Raw genomic sequence first — 22,629 nt, 5'->3', positions numbered from 1 at the left:
ATACACAGGGAAAATAAAAAAAGAATGAAGAGGAATGAATAAAGCCTATGAGGACTTGGGACAGCATTAAATTAACAAATATTTGTGTTACTGGAGTCCGAGAGAGAGATGAGGATGTAAAGGGATAGGAAGCATATTCAATGAGCTATAGCAAAAATCTTCTCAAACTTAGAGAATGATGCACATATCTGAAAAGTACTATTTAGCTACAATTAGGATATATTCATTCAGATAACTTGGCAACTTGTACCTTATTAAGACCCAGTCTTCTTATTTTTAATAAGTAGCCAAACAATATTTAAGCAACTTTTGGATGTATTTTTTTGCATTTCAATTTGCAAAAAGAAAGATTTAAATTTTACACCTAAACTGCTATTTACTAGGTGTGTGACATTTAGATACTTATTAAATTCTGTGACCCTCAGTTTCTGACTCTTTGCAATTAAGATTAGATATGAACTTTATGTTAATCAATACTTTAAAGCAAAAAATTAAAAAAAAAAACTCACGAAATGGAATTTAGGCAGCCTTGCTTAAGGTGAGAAAAATGGTGTGTTTGAGGAAGTGAAAGGCCATCATGGCTTAAGAACAATGAATGAAAAGAAAGAAAGCCAGAGACAGGCTACAGATTTTAGAATATAGAAAGCATCCTTAAGGCATTAGGGCACTACTTAAAAGCAGCTGAAAGCTGTTATTAGTTGGTAAGCATGGAACTAATGGAAAGTCATTTACATTTTACAAAGATCATTGTAAAAATTAGTCAGAGGGTAGCTATTGTGCAGGACAATAGTCAAGGTTGGAACTGTGCATGCAGTTTCTGGAAAGAGAATCTTGTGACTATGGTAGAAAAGAAGATGAAAAAAAAAAAAAAATACCAGGGCTTCAGAGGTAACCATGCATTCATAATGAAACCAAACTCCCCACCCAGTTGTTGGTGTAGGACTGGCTTAGTTTTCTCTGCATTATTAAGCTCATGGGTCCATGAATAAAGCAAGTGGAGATCCAAAAGCAATCACAAGCATGTGATTGTTATGAATGAGGGAATATAGGGAGGGGAGGACAGTGGATGCCTGAGGGAACCGGCAGACAGGAAAGGGTAGGATTCAGAGTAGTACCTCGAAGATGTTGTACAATTGAAAATAACACAGGAAAATGGTATTCTTTGGCTACTAAGTTGAAAGGTGGAGTAATGTGAATATTTAGAGATGGTGCATCCTTCTCCATATGGAAATCAGCAAGTGAGAAAAGACATTAAATTAATCTAGAAAACTGAAGCGTGAATGCAACAAGGGATGAATGGATGTAACCTGGAACTTAACACTTAAATCATATTGTTTGTAGTTCAACTATAATGCTTTATTGGGATTAAACCCAGTAATAGTCTGCCTCTGAGCTATACCTCCCTTCCTTTGTGTTTCTTATTTTTAAACAGGTCTCTAAATTGTTGAGTCTGGCCTCAAACCTGGAATCCTTATGTCTCAGCCTTCCAAGTGTTGGGATTATAGGCAGAAGCCATCACTCCCAGGTAGTACTTTTTCTTTTAATAACACTGGGATGTGATTTATAAAAATTTTACTGCAACATGTTACTGGAAAGCTGTCAAAATTAGTATAAATTGCAGTTAATGCATAATTATCTCAAAATTTTAATAACAGAGTCTTTTATAGCAAAAAAGATATTTGCAATGTTACTGCCTGTCATTTAAAAAATCATTTGCTTGATTATTTAAAGGAAATAAATTGTGACGTTTGAAAATATAATGAAACAAAATAATGTATGTGAGAAATCCTTTCATCCATATAATTAAGCTCAAAAGAATATGAATCACTATTCCATAAACAAAATATGCTGAAGTCTAGAAATTCAAATGCATAAAATTTAATGCATTGAAATTTAGTTCTGACTGTAAGACACTAGCCTTTAAATATAAATAATTTTAAAAAATTATTGTTGGCTACAGTTTAAACTAGGCTCAGGCCGACCTTTATGACTGCAATGTGTTTTTGTAAGAAACAGAGTATGCATGTATATTTATTGCTGCTTTAAATAAGGTATATAGCAGTGTAATAGTTATAATTGGTTATTAATTTAAGGATTGTTATCAACAAATGGAAAGCAAATAACTATGTTTCATGTGAGAGTAGGCTCTGGAGTTCCTCTTGCTCTTCCATGCAAGACTTCTGAAGCTTACTTTTTAAAAGCTGTATTTGTTTAGCATTTTTAAATTTTTAAATATTTCAAGTTAGATATTTGCTTGGATGTGTTTTAAGAGTAGCAACCCTATCCTAAATCACAAAGTTTTACTGTCTCAGCAAAGCCAGGATGCAAAAATATTAGATTTAATTGTTACAAACATACTTTTAAAATTTTAAGCATTTGAGAAACTTACAGAATTTCTGTAGATATGGCTGCATTTTGTTCTTCATGTCTTACTCTTTATTTATCTTTATCTTGTTTATAATATATTATTTATATTACCTTTATTTATCTTCCTATTTACTCCCAGACATGACAAATACTGCTCTTCCTCTCTCCTCTTTCATCTGTCTCCATTTTTTCTGCACAAGAATGAAATCCCTCAATTTTTATCTTTATTTCTTTTGTTAATTTTTTATTGGTGCATTGTATTCATACATCTTAATGGGATGCAAGATGGTAGAGACATACATACACATATCACCCAATTAGACCTTACTCAGTTCCCACCCCATTCCCTCCCTGTCCTTCCTTCTCATGTTTGGCTTAGTGATTGACAGTGATATGTTTGTTGAAGTACATCATGTGCATTAGAGAATTTCCCTCTTTCTCCCTCCCATTCTCTCAGTTAGGTCTCCTTATTTACTCATCTATAGAATCTCCTTCTTCAAGACAATATTCTCCCAACTCCCTTGCATCTAGACATGTCCTGGAACTGTGGTCTGGATAGAGTCATAAGGAAAGCAAAGTGGTGTGTGATGCTTTCCAGAAGCCCCTCCAGAAGCTTGTCCAGAAGCTGTCCTCAGAGGCAGCAAGTGTCTGCCCCAAGCTTGCCTTTCCTCTGCCTCCAATTCTATTGTTTAAAATGCTGATGCTATCATTTTATTTTTTTTACTTCAGATCAGGTTCATACCCTGAACTAATAATATCCAGGAGTCCCTAACACTCAGTAAAACCTATAAGTTCTGCATGCCTGACATTTATTTATTTATTTATTTATTTATTTATTTATTTATTTATTTATTGGTACTGGGGATGGAACCCTGAGGCATTCTACCTCAGAGCTACACCCACAGCCCTATTTTTTATTCTTTATTTAGAGTCTCACTGAGTTGCAGAGGGCCTCACTAAGTAGCTGAGGCTATCCTCAAACCATGATCCTCCTCTCTTAGCCTCCCGAATGCTGGGATTACAAGCATGTGCCACCATGCCCAGCCATGCCTGATATTTAACTGAGAAAAAAAAAAGTCTTTTGTTGATGCTTCTTTTATGTTAGACTTTTTAAATTTTACTTTTTCATGCACAGTTAGCCTAATGTAATTTGGTTTTAAAATAAAAATGCTTCTCCTGATCTCACTATCTCCCTCACCCATATTGGCAGTATTGTTCTAAAAAATACACTCCATATTTCTTCACAGCACTCAGAGGAACTCTAAGAGATAAACCCCAAACTGTTTTATTATTTTTAGGTGGAGGAGCCCTAGGAAAGTTTATTTTTTCTTAAACTTTTTCTCTCTTCTCTGTTTTGCCTGGTGGATTTCTTCCTGTGATATCTAGAATGTATCTCTCCTGATTAAAAATATTCCCAGCAGAGCAGGATCCCCTGAGACAAATGCTGAATAAATGTAGATTCATTCATGTTGCAAAGACAATCTCCCTCAAGTCAAAGTTATTTTGAATTTTAAGGACTTATGAAATTTTGGCCAAATGACCTCTGGACAGGAGGATTCTTGGGTTTCACAATGCTGTGTGTGTTTTTTTGTTTGTTTTGTTTTGTTTTGTTTTTTGTGGTACTGGGGTGGAACCCAGCGGCTTTCTACCTCTGGGCTATATTCCCAGACCTTTTATTTGGAAACAGGGTCTCACTAAGTTGCTGAGAGCCTCACTAAGTAGCTGAGGCTGGCTTCGAACCTGTGCGATCCTCCTGTCTCAGCCTCCCCAGCATGGGGATTACAAGCGTGCGCCACCACTCCTGGCGACAATGGCTGTTTTAAAGGGCTGAATCTGAATCCTTTTCTGTTTTGGTGCTGGATATGCTAAGTTCCTTTAGGATTAATAGTATCTATCAATTAAGATCTATTAACATTATTATTAAAATGTCAAATTAAATAGTAACTTGATTAAGTTGAGAACACTGTAAAGATGACTAAATTATATTTGAAATCAAGACATGGTAACTTCCTTAGATATATGCAATGATAATTAGTGAGTATGGATGCAAGTGCCTTCACAGCAAAGAGACTGCTCTATGTACCTTAAATTCAAAACCCCTCATAAACTGAAGGGGAATCTCAGGAGAATGCATCTGTTTACCAACGAGCAGTTTGGAAAATATTCTTTAAGAATACTACATTAGCATCAAAATGGCAATGTGCAGATTGGAGGATATTATAATGGCTTGCAAAATCTCACCCCCTTTCAGTTAAGAACAGGCAGGCAGAACCAAACCATCTGGATCAGGAGCCGTTCCTCATCTAAGTTCTGATATTACTGCTTCTGGCTGTAAAGCAGAAAGTAAAAGGAAATGAAAGCTCTGAGTGTGGGGATTCCCTGTATATGTCCTCCAGCAACCCCAAATTTGACAAGTCAAAGAGATGCCATCGAATTGTCATCATCCAAAGCCCACTTAATAAGTAACTGGGATTAATATTGTCACCAAAAAATGCTGTCTTGAATCTAGGTTCTATTTCTAGAAAATAGATGAACAGTAACAGAAACTGCTCAATAAATGATAAAGAAATAGAAAATAATATTTAACAAAAAAGGCTAGAGCCCAAGACAGGGAATCTGACTTAAGGCTAAAGCATAATTTTCCTTTTGAAACCAGTGAAGTATATAAAAGCTACATTTCAATATCCCTCTACATAAAATATACCACAGTTATGCCAAGCTATACATTTACAATCAAAAGTAAATGGAATGATAACAGCCTATGCTGTTAATGATTACTATACCTATTGCATATCAGAAAAATACGTTTAATTTATAGCACAGTTTAATAAACTAGATTTTCCTGGAATAGTGAGCATTCGACAATGCATTGTTCTCTCCCCACATCAACCTATTCATTTGGTGAAGAGCAAATATTTTTTTTTTTATGCTGCTGCTTTGTGAATATAATGGAATGTTGCTGGCACCTTCCTAGGAATCTGATGTGCCTTCCAGCAACCTTCTGCCCCAGTTCTCAGTATACCTGGTTTCAATCATATGCTACCTACCAGAAGACTTTGAGTCATTCCCAACAGAATAGGAAAAGGTGCTATCATAGTACAAAGAGGTCACTGCACTGAAGCATTTTAAATAATCATAACTCATATTTTAACAGGATTTACAATTAACAGGGTGCTATCATTAGCATCATCTCATTTGATTATAGTGTCTGGTTTGCCACTGTGTGTCTTGCATTTATTAGGGACTCAGGAAGTATTTGTGAATTGATTAACTATATAATCTTCTTGCTAATGCAAGCAAGTGAAATGTTCAGTAACCCTGGTTACATCATTACCTCAGCTGTCTGGTCCATCAGAATAATTTCCACAGGGAAATGGCCTCTGAGAACAAACGCTACAGCCTTACTGAAAATGGGAAAAGGTTTAGCCTGACAATTAATAAGGGTGTGGTTGTTTGTGTTGTGCAAAGACAAAAAGCTACCACTTTGTTTACCTGGTATACTGAATCCCACACCCACAGCCACTATGAGGCCATGGCTAGTCCCATTTAATATCCCAGTCACAATGATTTGTTCTTACAGTATTTTTCATCATGTTAAGCAGTACTTAAGTGTGCTTTGGCATCCGATTGCTTTTGGGTTTTGTTCTATAATGTTTTCATTAAATGTGTATGCTAAAAGAGGTATGAGTCAGGGAATAGAAATTGCCATTGGAAAATTGTAGCCAGGCAGGCTTCATAAATAATGCTTTGTTTTTGCTATTGATGTCAATCCAGGCAAGGCTTTCAATGCCTATCTTTGTTATCCTGAATGCCGCAGTTGCTAGCAACTAGAGCTCGTGCTCACTCTCCGTTTTTGTGAGAAAACACAAGATTGTAGATGAAACCATTATTGAAGATCAAATATGTGTATTTTCACAAAAAGAGAAGGATACAAACCAATGCAAAATGAATCAATTTATAAGTTTACTTATGATTTCACAAAAACACAAACAAGTAGGACAAGAAGAAGGCGACAAGGAAAACGGAATGGTGAGGCACAAAAGACTGCTCTTCTCATGAAATGCAGTAAAGGAGTGGGATATACTTGGTTTCTGAATTATTAAGAATGAAAGAATTATTATTTCATTATTAAGAATGAGAGTAGTTTCATACCTTCTAGACAATTTTAGGATGCGTACTCTCATACAGAACAATTACACAGACAACATGGGGGAAATACATAAAATAAGCCATGCTTAATTCTCGCGAGCATGCACCGTACTGAAGCCATCACCCCTTATAAGATCCTATCATCGAGAGTGCTAGAACCTCTGATTTGCTTCAAGTCAACAGGATGGGGAAAAAAAAATGATGTATATTTGTGACATGAGACCATCTATGCTGGTGAGTTGTATGTGTCAACTTGACTGGGCTAAGGCATATTCTGCTGGTGAGACATTATCCCTGGGTGAGTATATGAGAGTGTTCTCAGAAGAGATGGACATATGAATCAGTGGACAGGAAAGATCCACTTTCTCCAATGTGAGAAGGCTTCATCTAATTTGTTGAGGGCCTAAATAGAACAAAAGGTGAAAAAGGAAAACTTCTCTTTCACTTCCTGAACTGGGGCATTCATCTTCTGCTCTTAGGTATGAAAGCTGCTTGGTTTTAGGCTTCCACACTCTGGGATTTATACCAGTACCCCAGCACCAAAAAAAAAAAACAGGATCCAGCCCAGTTTTACTCTGTTGTAGGATACACAAACCAGTAATATATAGTGAATAGAAATGTATTAATTTGTGGTTCTCAAGGTTCTGAAGTCTAAGACTGATGGGCTGACATTTAGTGAGGATTTTCTTTCTATACTATTTAGTTCCAGGAAAGCTGAGAGGACGAGGGAGAAAGAAAAAGAGGAGTCAAATATTCTTTTACAAGTAACCTATTTCCACAATAACAAACCCACTACTATGTAATGGCATTAACCCATTTGTGTATGTGTTGTCCCAATGTGTGTCTCAAACACCTCCCATTAGGCTCTGCCTCCCAATGTAACCATTTTTTTTTTTTGGAGGTACTGGGGTTCCTGGAAACCCTTCTACCTCCAGGTTACACTCCTAGACACCTTTTTTTTTATATTTTTATTTGGAAACAGGGTCTCTTAAGCCAGCACGGCTGGCTTCGAACCTGTGCAATCCTCCTGTCTCCGCCTCCCAAGCGCGGGGATTACAAGCGTGCACCACCAAGCCCGGCCCAATGCAACCATTTTTGGAATCGAGTTTCCAACAGGTAAGCTATGGAAGACACTTTCAAAGCAGATAAACTGACTTCTGAGGCCTCGTATTTAAGCTGAATTACACATCCAGCTTTCCTGCTTCTCTTTCTTGAAAAGGTCATAAGGACATCTTAGCCTCTATAACCATGAGAGCCTGTTCTTATAATAAATTTCTTCTACCATCTATCTATCCATTATCATCATCTATCATCTATCTACCTAATCTATCTATCTACTTAACTACCTATCCTATCCTAACTTATTGGATGTTTCTCTGGAGAACTGTGACTAATACACAGTCGTAAAAGACAAGAGATAGAGAAATTCTCCACCTCATCTTATAGGAGCAAAGGGCCATGTTGGGAGTGGTCATGGGGAAGGGCCTCTGAGCAGCCTCCAGCACCTGAGGGGATGTAAAGCAGAGAGCAAGATCCTTGAGGCCCAGTCACACAGCTATGAGAAACGGATTCTGCCAGTAACCTGAAGGAGATTGAAAACACATTATTCATTGACGAAGCCACTAAATGAAAACATGACTTAGTTCAAATCTTTTTTTTTCCCTCTCATTTATTTTGGTGTTGAGGATTGGAGCCAGGGCCTCTTGTGTGTTTAGTACATACTCTGCCAATGAGGTACACTCCAAACCTCTGGATGAAACCTTGATCACAGCCTCCTGAGACTAAGCAGAGGAATAAATAACCTGTGGGTCAGTGGGAGGTAGTAAATGTATGCATTTTTATGTGCCCACTTGCTACGTGTCACTAGCCTGCATGGAGTGACAGCTGTGGTATCTGTATAGCTGCTCTGCTGCAGGGCAGTGAAATTTCATAAAACAAATTTCCAGGAAATATTAACTTTCTAAAGAGCAAAATAAGGGGTAGTACCACTTGGATATGAAGGACAATAATTTGAGAGGGTGAATTACATATTCACTTAAAAGCAAAATAAGAGTAAAATATTGGGATTTATTCATTAAGTGAAAGTATATTATTTTGAAGCTATAATATAAATTACAAAATGATATTATTGGGAAGCAGAAAATAATGTGAATTCCTGAATATATAAAAGTTGAGTAAAATTTGAAACAGCAGTATCTTAGAATTGGATATATACATAATACCTAAGAAACAATTGAATCACCTTCAGTATTACCTATGAAAGAATAGGAAAAACTCACTGTGAAAATGTTTCCTTTAAATTTTCATGAAATAGAATTTGGTAGGAAATGATAGAAAAGTTTATTGAAAATAATATTTGTTAAAATTGTAGGACTGCTAAAGAGAATGAGAAATTTTGGGCTCTTAGATGAAGGAATAAACTAATTTCCATATATCAATTTTTTTTTTTTTTTTTTTTTTTTGTTGTTGTTGTTGTACTGGGAATTGAACCCAGGGGTTTCTACTTCCGAACTACACTCCTAGCCTTTTCTCCTTCCTTCCTTCCTTCCTTTTTTTCTTTCTCTTTCTTTTTTTTTTATTTTTTAGGAACTGCACACTGACCTTATACTTGTGATTCTCCTGTATCAGCCTCCCAAGTACTGAGACTACAAATGTATGCCACTGTACCTGATACCATACAGCTACCTTAGTTCACACATGAGTCTCCTCCTTAAGCAGCTCTGAAGCCTGCACACACTGTAGCTCCTGTACTGGAGCATTGCCTACAGAAGCTGGCACAGAGGCTGAGGGGGATTTTGTAGCAGGAAGCCAAGGCTGCAAATTGATTCACCCTTCTGAAGCCAGAGAACAGGAAGGAGTAGAGTACTCAAATCATCCACCCTGGATGCAGGGGAATGCTCAAATGACCCTACTTTGGGTGGCCTGAGGTAGCTGGGCAGAGCCCTACAGGGTGTTGGTCTTCTCTTTCTTTGTCTCACAACTACTGCAATATAATAGATGCAAACTAGTGTATTATGCGATTGCCTTTTTCAAGGGAAAATTTTTGAAATTTAGATCACTTTATTAAAGAAAATGTGTGTGTGTGTTTTATGAAATTTTTGTGTTGCTCTCTCTGTTGAGAATACTCTTGGCTTTGAATGACTTGCTAAGCTTCCCCTTCACCACCCTTTACCTATGTCCTTGTCTTGTTCTCAGACTCCAACTCATGCATTTTTTAATCTGATATCATGGATTTATTACCAGCCCATGTCTCTTCCCTCCAGTATCTCATCTAAGCATGAGGAAACCTCTGACAGGGATTATTTCTGAATAAAGTAGGGTCACAGATAATGTGACCTCAACATTATTACCTTTATTTTCTTTCATAAAGATACATCTAAAAATTATGATAGTACTCACCTAAAAAAGTCTCTATGTTTATCTCTAAAATGTTTTTTATGAAGACTACAGCCTTCTTTCAAGAATTTCCAGGAATAAAAGTTTTACAGCACCACAGTAAATTCAATGAAATATGGACTCTCACATATTTTTAACACTGACATCTTTTGAACTTTTCAAGAATTACTTGTAAGCCAAAAGAAACTGCTGTTGACCTTTGCTTGTACCTCAAATTTACAGTTAAAGATTTGTAAGTTCAGTGGCCTTTTATTTTCCCCCTTTTATGTTTGGCCACACAAACGACTTTAGGGGTGTAAAGTGGTAAAATAACAGAGCAGGTTAAAATGTCTGTTATTTCTCTGATGTGCTGACTTTCACAAAGTCAACATTTGAAAGTCTAACTATATCCTCTCCTAGTGCGCAGTTTTCCCTCACCACCTATAAGTCTCTTAAACAAAGGTTTACATAAGTATTTCATTTAGTAATGTTTGCTCATTATGGTTTTAATTTTCATCTTTTACACTTTCTCCATAATGTTGACAATGAGATGGTTAGAAGACAAAAAATTTCACAAATGTAAGATCATAGACTTATCATGTAACACTAAGGTTAAGTGACTAGATAAATTAATATTTTATGTCAGTAGAAGGTTTTATGCTGAGTTTAGATAATGAAGACTACTAGTAAAGCTATTTTATAGGAAGGAATTTGAATTATATAAAAGCAACTTTTGCTTTCAAAACTTTTTTGGTAATAAATTAAAAAGTATACATAGGGAAAATGTTCTATCCCAAGACTCGAAATTTTTATTATTTTATTTTATTAATCTTATAAACTCACTGAGTGTCCTCTGAACAAGCTACAATTTTTTTTTTTAATGTCTCAGATTTAGCTGGGCGTGGTGGCACAGGCTTGTAATCCCCACGCTTGGGAGGCTGAGACAGGAGGATTGCGCTGGTTCGAAGCCAGCCCCGCTGACTTAAGAGACTCTGTTTCCAAAAAATAAAAAAGTATAAAATAGGTCTGGGAGTGTAGCCCGGAGGTAGAAGGGCTTCCAGAAACCCCAGTACCACCAAAAAAAAAAAAAGTCTCAGATTTAGTTGAAAGTTCTGTAACATTACCATAACCTCAAGCCCATGAGGTTTTGATTGACTTCTTGTGGCTTTTATCTGGCTAGAAATATTAGCCAACATAATTTATGTAATAGAGAAGGGAGAAGAAAGATGCAATTTAGAAACATCTTTATGGTCCATCTGGACATGGATTAGAAATAAAACTTGGAAAAATAGACAAAAAAGAAATTGCTCTCTGCAGCAGACACAGCCATGGTTTGGATAAAGATGAAATGGAATACCCTGGTAGTACTTACATGATAGACTGAGAAGAACTAACATATCAAAGCGTTTATCTTGATTGATGAGACCATTCCACCCAATGAATCTCTTCTTCATTATATAGATTCATTTTTAAATATTTAGTTCATCACTCTTAGTGGCATTGGTTTGGACTTCTTTTGACAATATTATAATTTTAAAATTTGCTGACATTCTAATGCATCCTAAAGTTTTGCTTCTAGCTCATCTTTTGAATCAAAACATTGAAAAAGTTTTCATTTTATTCTCTGATTTGCAAAATATATTTTGGCACCTTCATTTGTGTTTGTTTTTACATATTTAAATTTTTATATAAAAATAAAAGTTGTTATTTAAACATATACACATTGTAGAATGCCTGAATTGAGCTAAATTTTATATATATTACTTTCATACTTAGCGTGTGTGTGTGTGTGTGTGTGTGTGTGTGTGTGTGTGTGTTGAGAATACTAGAAATCTACTTTCTTAGCAATTGTCCAGATTAAAATGTATTGTTATTAACCATGTCAGCATGTTGTAAAATAAAGCTCTTGAACTTCTTTTTAACTAAAATTGTGTATGCTTTAACCACCATTTCTCAAAGGATTCTCCACCAACACTATTCTAGCCTCTGGTAGCCACCTAATACCTAGAATATACAGAGAACTCAAGAAATTTGTCATTAAGAAAACAAGTAACCCAATCAAAGAAATGGCAAGAGAAATAAAGAGACTCCTAACAAAAGAAGAAATACAAACGGCCAATTAATGTACGAAAAAATGTTCAACATCATTTGTAATCAAAAAGATGCAAATCAAAACTTTCCTTTGATTTCACCTAACCCCAATTAGAATAGCAATCATTAAAAACACAAAGAACGAATGTTGGCAAGGATGTGAAGACATGGAAACTCTAACACATTGTTGGTGGGATTGCAAATTGGTAGAACCACTTTGGAGAACAATATGGAGGATTCTCAGAAGAATGACAATGAGCCTACCTTAGGATCCATCAATACCACTTCTGGGTATCTACTCAAAAGAATGGAAACCAAACTACCAGACTAATACATGCTTATCTATGTTAATAGCTGTCCAATTCACAATTGCCAAACTATGGAACCAGACAAGATGTCCATCAACAAATAAATGCATTACAAACTATGGGATTTGTACACAATGGTTATTTGATTCAGCCATAAAGAACAAACTGTCATTTGCAGTGAAATGAATAAAACTGGAGAACATTATGCTAAGTGAGATTAGTCAATCACAAAAAGTGAAAAGTTGGATGTTCTCCCTAATATTCAGAAAAAGTGGGAGAAAATGTGACATAGGAGGGACTCTAGACAAAAAGGACAACCTTAGATAAGTAAAGAAAACAGCCTAACTGAGGGAGATAAGAATGGGGAAGAGGGAAACACCCTAATGCAATGATGAATATTCATAAACATCCATATCAGTCACAAAAGCTGAACATGAGAAGGAGGGAGGAGGGAGGGAATAGGTAGGAGTTGGGGAAAGGCTAAATGAGTGATGTGTGCATGCATCCTATACCTCATAATGATGTATAATTACAGTGTACTAATAAATTAAAATATAAAAATATAAAATTTTATATTTGAACATGTAGTACTTGTCTTTCTGTGCCTGACTTTTTTCACTTGACAGTCCTTCAGATTCATCCCTGTTTTCACATTTTACAGGACTTCCTCATTTTTATGGTAGAATCACTTTCTATTGTATATATGTATATCCAAATATATCACATTTTCTTTATCTATTCATCCCTTAAGTCTCGCTGCAGCACAATAGCCAAATATGGAATCATCAGATTTAAATTTATACCTTCACATACATATCTTAGTAAACAATTAAAATGACTGGAAAAATATGTAAGAGAACGGAAAAGTAAAAGATTGAACCTGTGATTATAAAACTGCAAAAATAAATAGAAGCATATGTCTCTTTTAGTCCTTTGTTTTATTTGGAGTAAATATTTAGTTTCCCCTTCTAGTTTTGAGTAAGCCAGTAAATAAGCAAGATTGCCCTCAAACTGAAATGAGCAGAAAGAAAAGATAAAATAAGAAAAGGATGAAGGAAGCAGTATTTCAAAGTGGAAGGAGCAGGAGAATAAAAAGAAAGGAAGTGAATTAATAACATTCAGTATTTATTGAGGGTTATGTTTGTTATGATCATTTAATGTTCTCAATAATCCTGCAAGCCCTACATTTTTCATTTTACAGTTCAAATGCTGAGACTCAAAGAGTCAAATAACTTTTTTAACTATTTGGTGAAAGCATTATCTGCAAAAATAACTATCTGATCACAGTGTACCAAAGTATCATTATCAATTATAACATATTGTCTATTCTTGATATTTTACTATTTCAGATTACTCAGGTATATTTTTTTGGCTTTCGTAGCAAACACAAGTCATAATAAATCAAATTTTTATAGGGGAGAAGAACCACAGAGTATCACCATGACTGCCAAGGTACATTAATGCATGGCTGACCTTTCATGTAACCCTGGCTAAAATTTACATACAGTAACTGCCTGGTTTAAATTCTTAGATTTTAGTTTTATAAACTTTACTGCCCTTTCACACATGAATATATACAAGTCGTTTTAGGCAGGAGAATAAAATTTTCATCAGTTGATAGAACTTAAAATTATATTACCAAAACTTTAAAAGTGTCTATTGTAATTAATATTAAGAATTTAAGTGTCATGGTATTTTATTAGATAGTCTAAATCTCTTCTTGTTGTTTTTTTCAGTGAACCACAGGGTAAAATTAAAACATGAGACTGGAAACAAGCATTTCATAAATCCTTAATAAATTCAGCCTTTGAGGTTTACACTGCTATCTTCATGTGTATTTAGCCATAAAGAACAAATTGGAGAAGATTTGAGATTTGTGACACATCAATTAGGTGATAAGTGAATTTCTAAATATTTCATGGAATCTTAATAAGCATCCAACATTTCTGGAAGTTATTGAAATTTAATCTCAACCCGAATAAATTTGTAGTAAAAAATAATAAGTCTGATAGACTACCTAATGAAACTAAGCTTTGACATACAAATAATTGCAAGTGTTACTGGTAGTTTGGATGAGAAATTATTCTTGTATTGGTAATCATTTATTTACATATTAACTGCTAAGTGCTTTTAATTTGACCATTATAGGCTCTAGGCAATGAAGACAGTGGTATAAACGTCTTTATATATAGACTCCTCTCCAGTAGCACCAGTAAGGGACATTCCATGTGAATACAACTGCACTTCTGACAAGTAGGTGCTAAGGGAGGACAGGGATAGGAACAGAATTGGAGGATGGTAGTTTCTGCTAGGAGTTGTGGGTGAGAAAAAGGCACTGCCAGGAACTTTTCTTGAGAATAAATGGCATTTCAGCAAAGCTTTGAGTGTATTATTAGACAAAATTAATTTTATCCAAATTCCTAACTCAAGAACCCTTTCTGGTTTGGTAAGATTCTCAAAATAGACTCTTGAAAATCCTACCTCCTATTTCCTCCAAATACTGCAGCTTGATATTCTGGGAAGCCCTTTAAAAGCTGTTATTTTTTCAGGTACAATGACCTAATCCTTGTATTACTTCCCATGGAAAATACATTGTTTCCCTCAAATGCAATCATTGTTTTATCTGTTAACAATATATTACATTATAGAACAATTCGTCCACTATAAGTACAAATGCTTAGACAAAGAGTATAACAAAGCCCCTAGGAGTGCACCCTAAGGAGTTTCTGACCCTGGGATTTGCCCAGCAAGAAGCTTCTAAGTAATTAAGTAATTTTTTCACATTCACAGGAAAGTAGAACTATGAGCTACTCTATCTATTCTGGCTTACTTATCCCAAATATCTCTATGCCACTTTCACTTATAAAACCTCATCTTTACTCCTCCAACCTCTAGGTTTCCTTGTTATAAGACTTGATTTATCTCTTGTTGAAGCTTGTTTCAGTTCAAGAGAGGAATAGAATGCCTTTGTATTTGTTCCATAACTTTATATAATTTCTGATTCCTTTATATTCTAATATACTGTCCTTCTATTGTGTGCATGCTTTGAATTCTTGGACCTCCACAGAATATTTTTGAAAATATTTTTTGGCCATATATTCCAGATAAATCACAAAGACAACTGGGATTTAATACTTCTTCTGAATTATAACTGTATAAATTTCTTAAAACTGTAAAGAATGATTTTTAAATGATAACTTTTACCATATTAAATGTAAGAGTAAAATGATTAGCAGAGTCAAGTAATTTAAAAATGTGATAAGAGCCAACATCTTTCCTCCTAAACTCTTTATTTTACAAATTAAGAAAACCTAGACTCAAAGAATCTCACTATCTAAACTGGGTAACTTCTCTTTAAGTACAACTTCTTTTTTAAAAGGATGATTTTCATGCTTTCTTTGAATGTCTAATTTTTATAATCAACCTAGTATTTGTCTTCTCTCCCAAATTTTCTATTACTTGATCAGGATTGAAATAGGATTGAAATAATACTTGATCAGGATTGAATTGATATATAACCTGTAAGAAAATAAAACAGCAAATGTCAAGGGGAAATTAAGGAGACTAAAAAAGTACTATGAAGTTCATATAATTAGTGTCTTAACACAACTTAATACTGCAGGTAAAAACAGGAACTCTGACCTTCTGCCCCACACATATTTCACAATAATTGTTCCACTTGTAGATCAAATGATACCAGATTATAGATTAATCAAGCAAACAATACTCTTCTCATTGAGCCTTCTGCTGCTCTTATTTTTAATCAAGTATCAGGAAAAAAAATTGCTGACTCCTTTAGCTCCATGTTCTGCACTGTTACTACGTGTTAATTTGCAAATTGAAGACTCTTTTCCACTTAGTAGTACTAGCCACCTAGAAAAAAAAAGAATTTACATTGTTGTAAAACCAATAAACTAAAAGAATTATAAGTAATAGTTTAGCAAAAGTAGTATCTACAACTGGGTAAGAAACAATAGTCTCAGCTTTTATTTATTTATTTATTTATTTATTTATTTATTTATTTTGTGTGTGGGGGGGTGTCTGGGGATGGAACCCAGGGGCATTCTACCTCTGAGCTACACCCCCTGCCCTATTTTTTATTCTTTATTTTGAAACCGGGTCTCACTGAGTTGCAGAGGGCCTCACTAAGTAGCTGAGGCTGTCCGCGAACCGCTATCCTCCAGGTCTCAGCCTCCTAAATGCTGGGATTACAAGCCTGCGCCACCATAGTTTCAGCTTCAAAGACATACAATCCATTCTGCCTGCCTCGGCGTCACGTGCCTCACACACATATGCTGGTCTATTTATTTATTTATTTGCGGGTCTGGGGATGGAACTCAGGGGTGTTCTACCTCTGAGCTACACCCCCAACCCTATCTTTTATTCTTTATTTGGAAACAGGGTCACACTGTGTTGCTGAGAGCCTCAGTAAGTAGCCGAGGCTGGCTTTGAACCTATGATGTCCTCCTGTCTCAGCCTCCCAAGGCCTGGGATTACAAGCGTGCGCCACCACGCCCAGATGCATATGCTTATTTTTAAAACTAGTAAAGCAATAGTGTTTTTATACATACAGAAGATAACCAGTATAAATATTTAAAAATAAAACAATTTTTTTGCTCTCTGGAAAATGATGAAAACCCAAATTTAGCTATTGTATATTGCATTTTTTTCCATGGCCTTCTCCTATGTTAGAAACATGAAAGTCTGTACTTAACTGCTCTTTATCTGTGGCATGAAAATGAGAAATAAGTTGAAGGCTTCTTATAGATTTTATAAAAATTATAATATTATCAAAGAATAATTACTTTTGTATTAAATTGTATATTACTTCATATTAAGGTAATATCAAACAGGCATCACAGTGCTTTTGATAGGCTATGCAGATAGGAAGGCGACCTAATTTATTTTTCCAACAGAAAAGGAGAATGCTAATGTCAGAAAGTATTATTAAAATGTAACACTTGCCTGGAAGTGAGACTGGACAGAAGAGATGAAAACTTGGAAAGTAGATGCTAGGCGATGACCTCATATTCAGAGCTCTCTAATTTGCCATGCTTCATCATTTTCAACTTGAGATCACACCACCTAAAAGTGGAGCAACTGTCATTAGTGGAAAAAAAGAACATACTTAACCTCAGGTTTGTAGAAGAAGCAAAAGTAAAACCCATCATTTTAAGTTCAACTTCAAGACTCAAAGACACCAGTGAGTAACAAAAATTTTAATGAAAATGGAAATACAACTTATCATACTGAATTGATCTCTAATATTATCAAAATACTTTTAATTCTGTGAAACTAATAAACAATAGTATGCATTTAGGCGGTAACAAAGAAGACATGTTTCAGAAGACAGATAAATCAATTCTTTAATATAAAATCAGCATTCATAGCACAATATAAATACCAATTATATTGGAAAGATTGCTGTGATAAAACTATAATGTTGTTAATTAAATGCACACTTACTGAATGCTGTTGCAGCTTTCTACTGCTACTCAAAAAAATTACCAGCAACACAAAGGCTTAAAAAAAAATACGTATTTATTAACTCACTGCTTTCCAGGTCAGGACCAGGGATGGAATGCAAAGCTCTCTTTGTAGGGTCACAAAGGCTGAAATTAAAGTATCAGTTTGGATGATTCCTACTTTTCTGTCTCTTGGAAAAATGTGCTTGCAAGATTTTTTTTCAACATTGGCAAAGCTCAGCTCCTTGGTGCTTTAGGACTGAGGTCTGTATTTCCTTGCTGGCTATTAACTAAGGACGTCTATCAGCTCCCAGAACCTGGTTTTATTCCTTGTTGCATGCCCCCAATCATCCCCAAGCCAATGACTGGAACAGTCTCTTGATGTCAAATCCCTCATGCTTTAAATTTTTCTGACTTCTAAGCCTACCCTGCTGATCTTTCCAGTTGGTTCATGACGTTCATTGTGCAACCAAGCAAGTCTGGGAAGTTGCGCTTTAGATCTGGTTCATCTGTAAAAGAACCAAATCATTCAGCTGGGCGTGGTGGCGCACGCTTGTAATCCCCGCGCTTGGGAGGCGGAGACAGGAGGATCTCGCTGGTTAGGAGCCAGCTGCACTGGCTTAAGAGACTCTGTTTCCAAATAAAATCTATAAAACATGGGTCTGGAAGTGTAGCTCGGAGGTAGAAGGGCTTCCAAGAACCTCAGTACCACCAAAAAAAAAAAAAAAAAAAAAAAAAAAAAAAGAACCAAATCATTGAAAAGGGGTGAGGTAGGGCTTTAATCCAGCTGCAGCAGGCTGACATCAGAGGCCTAGCCCTTTCGGACCCAATGGTGGCCGTCTGAGTACAATATTGCTCTGCAATTGACTTACAAAAGGGGAGTCTGCGTAGTGGATAGGCCCTGTCCAATTTATATACTAAAGCAGAACAAGAGGCACCATGCAGGGGCCCAGGATGAATAAAGATGATGGTGTACAAAGTTAACAAAGGGGGCATTGCGCTGGGGCCCAGAATCAGGCAACATGGAATCTCTAAGGGCACACTTAGTCCTCTCCATACAAAGTGGTATTTATCTGAAAAGGAGGATAGAGGGCCTAACTCATGCCAGATTCTCCAGGTCCCTACACATTAAAACTGCAAAGTTCCTTTTTAATCAGTACGTAGATTAGTGCTTGGATGAGTATTGAAACAGGATGTGTGTACATCAGGGGTGGAAAACCTTGGCTGCCACCAAAGAATGCCTCCATCACAAACACCTAGGGCAGATTTCTGCCACTATGAAATTCTGAAACATTTTTATGAGAAGAAAAAGATAATATAAAACATAAGAGCGACACTATATATTATGTTGTAAATTATTAATAAGTATAATGCTATTTTATAAATTGTATTTTATACTGGGGAATGCTAAGTGTAACAGAGAAAGATAAAACAAGAAACAGGGAGGAATTCTGTGAGGAGCTTAATCAGAAGACAGGCGCAGCAGCACACACCTGCAATCCCAGTCCTTGGGAGGCTGAGATAGGAACATTCATCAAAAACTTAGTGAGAAATGTTTTAAAATAAAAAGTGAAATAGGGTTGGGGTATAGCTTAGAGGTAGAATACTCCTGGGTTTAATCCCTAGTACCATACACACACACACACACACACACACACACACACACACACACACACGCAGCTGGAGGAGATACGGGGATATGGAGGAGGTGAGGCTGCAAATGGATTTAGACACTAGCTGCCAAGCAATTAGAACATTGGTTAGTATTTTCTTTTTGAGGGTCTGGGGGTGGAACCCAGGGGCATTCTACCTCTAAGCTACACCCTCTGCCCTATTTTTTATTCTTTATTTTGAAACCGGGTCTCACTGAGTTGCAGAGAGCCTCACTAAGTAGCTGAGGCTGTCCGTGAACCGAGATCCTCCGGTCTCAGCCTCCTCCCGAATGCTGGGATTACAAGCGTGCGCCACCACGCCCGTCTTGGTTAGTATTCTATAGGAAAGAGAAAGCCATGGTCCAGATAGAACAAGGGTATCGTGATATTTGACTTAAGGATCACTCTTTTAGGTTGAAGTTAGACTTTGGAGCTCGAATAGGAAACTTAGTATGGAGACAACTATAATTATTAAGGTGAAGGATGACAGTCACCCAGCAATGGGTGTGGTGAGAAGTTATTACCCATTAGACATGTTTCTACTGAAGAACCAGTAAGGCTTCGACTTGAGGGTACATGGAGTGTAAGATAGAAATTAAAATTTCAAGGGTTTTGACATACAGAACTAGAAGATTTAAAAAACTAAAACTGAGATGAGACGTAATATGTATGGTACAGACATGGAATGGGGTAAAGCAGGACTTTAATTTTGAGCATACTAATTATTTACATCTACTAGATTTTTTTTTTTTTTTTTGGTGGTACTAGAGGTGGAACCCAGAGGCTTTCTACCTCCAGGCTATACTCCCAGACCTATTTTTTTATATTTTATTTGGAAACAGGGTCTCATTAAGTTGCTGAGAGCCTCACTAAGTAGCTGAGACTAGCTTTGAACCTTTGCTATATCCTCCTGCCTCAGCCTCCCAAGCGCAGGGATTACAAGCCACCACGACTGGCTCTACATTTACTAGTTTTTTAAGGGGAAATATATGAAAATATATGGTCTAGGAAATAAATAACAGTTATAGATATAATTATTTTGTCTCTTTTCAGTATATTCAAAGTATTCAAAGCATAAGATGACATAAAACAATCAAGTGAATGAGTTCAGAAAGTAAAAATTAGAAGATTGACGCTGACCCATAGAACACTGGTCACCGGAGTTTGGAACATGAGCAGAGGTCTTCAAGGTACTCTGAGAAACAGTGGTCACTGACATTGAAAGAAAAATATTTGAATATAGTATTATAGACGCAAGTAAAATATGTATTCAAAGAAGGGAAAGTGTTATGCTCTGTCAAATGCTCTTCATACATTGTCTTTATCCATTTTTGCTGCTATAATTGAATTGCCACAGCCTGGGCAATTACTAAACAAACTTTTTTTATGGTTCTGGAGGCTGGAAATCCAAGATGTCTGACTTCAGTGTTGGTTAAAGGCCTCCTTCTTGCAATCTCACAGAGCAGGAGAGAAGAATTGCAAAAAGAGACCAAGCTAATCTCCTCCAGTCCTATTGTAAGACACTAGCTAGTTTCACATGAGGGTGGGTCTCTGCTGATTTAATCACTTTCCCAAGGCCCCACCTCATATTGCCATTCCAAAGAGGATAAAGTTTCAACATCAGTGTTGGAAAGGATATCTTCAAATATTCAAACTATAGCCTGGGACACTTAAGATGAGAACTAAGAATTGACTGTTGGATTTAGCAGCGTGAAGAACAATATTCTCTTTGGCAACAGTTTCAGCTTCCTGGAGTAACTTCAAGACAGCAAAGAAGAAAAGAAATCGAAGACAGGGCAGTTTGGAGACAACAGTTTTAAGATATTTTTCTATAAAGGGAATCAGAGAGAGAGGGAGAGAGAGCATTGGAGGGCAGAGAAAGTGACAGGGTCAAAATAAGTTGTTTTTATATGAGAAAAATAACAGCATGTTGTTCTGGTAATGGGAATGATTCTCTATACTGTGAAGAATTGACAATGTTTTTGAAGACAGGAGAAAAGATGAAAAATATTTTTGAGAAGGTTAGAAGGTAAAGGGTGTTAGGCAGAGGTGAAGGCGTTGCTATCAGAGCATAGAGTGTCCCTCTGCAGTCACAGGCAGAACTTTTGGGCACAGATACTGAAGCTGGAACTTGTAACAGGTGCCTACAGAGATTTGTTTAGGATTCCTTCCCTTTTATCTGCTAAATTGTACTATCAATTAACGTTCCACAGACAGTAAATCCTAAAGTAGTTTAAATAGCTCCCTTGACGAATTATGAGGACTGGATGCTCGTACTTTGCTCCCTTTAAATAACCATATTGTTACTTGAACAGCCAGGTACCGACTCTGTCTTTCTTTCTATCTGCAAAAGGTAAGGATTTAACTGATTACCCTCCAGTCCCACTTGTATTGAGACATTAAGATTGCATAAGATTAATAGTAATGATAATAATAATTTTACTCAGATATTTAGTTTTAATACTTAACTATATAACTTTCCATCATACTGTACATGGATAATGTCAAGTAAATGAAGGAACAATAGACTTCATTTTTCCAGGTGAAAAATATGGAATATTTTTATTCCAAATTGTTAGGGCAAGATTTATTTTTTATCCAATCGGCATATAGGTCAATTCACCTCACAGAAAATGCCATGGAGTCTTAGGGTACCTAGATAACCCTTGCTTATCTAAATATTAAATACTTTTGACATAGAAGAGACTTTAGAAATGATAATCCAAGGCCTTAAGTTTTCAAAGGAGGAAACTGAGGCCTGGAAACTAGGAAGTAACTTTCTCCATCCCTTGACAGAGATGAGGATCAGGCTATTCACTGGCAATTAAGCAAGTGCTGGTTGGTTTGGTTTTTCCACTGTGCTAGGAAATAGGCATTTATTTGCCAACATGTATTTTTCTAGGTTTGTACTATACTTGATTCCTATTTAAAGCCTGAGTAAAATTTTCTGATATTTTTTAGTTTTTGCAAATTTAAATGAGACAGTTTTTTTTCATTTATTTACCAATCAACAGTATTTGAATTGTTATTATGCATTATAAATGGTTAATCTCTATTTCAAAATTAAGATGCAGCAAAAATAAAATTAATTGATAATAGCGGTGATCTCACTGAATTTAATTCTAGTAACACGACTTTATCCGCATTCCAGGGATGGATGAATAGCCACTCTCAGGGGGAGAGAAAAAGCATTGCATTGTTTCTCTCATTCCAAGACATGGA

Source organism: Muscardinus avellanarius (genome assembly GCF_963383645.1).
Source record: "Muscardinus avellanarius genome assembly, chromosome: 1".
NCBI lineage: Eukaryota > Metazoa > Chordata > Mammalia > Rodentia > Gliridae > Muscardinus > Muscardinus avellanarius.
Note: the sequence above shows the minus strand (reverse complement) of the source record.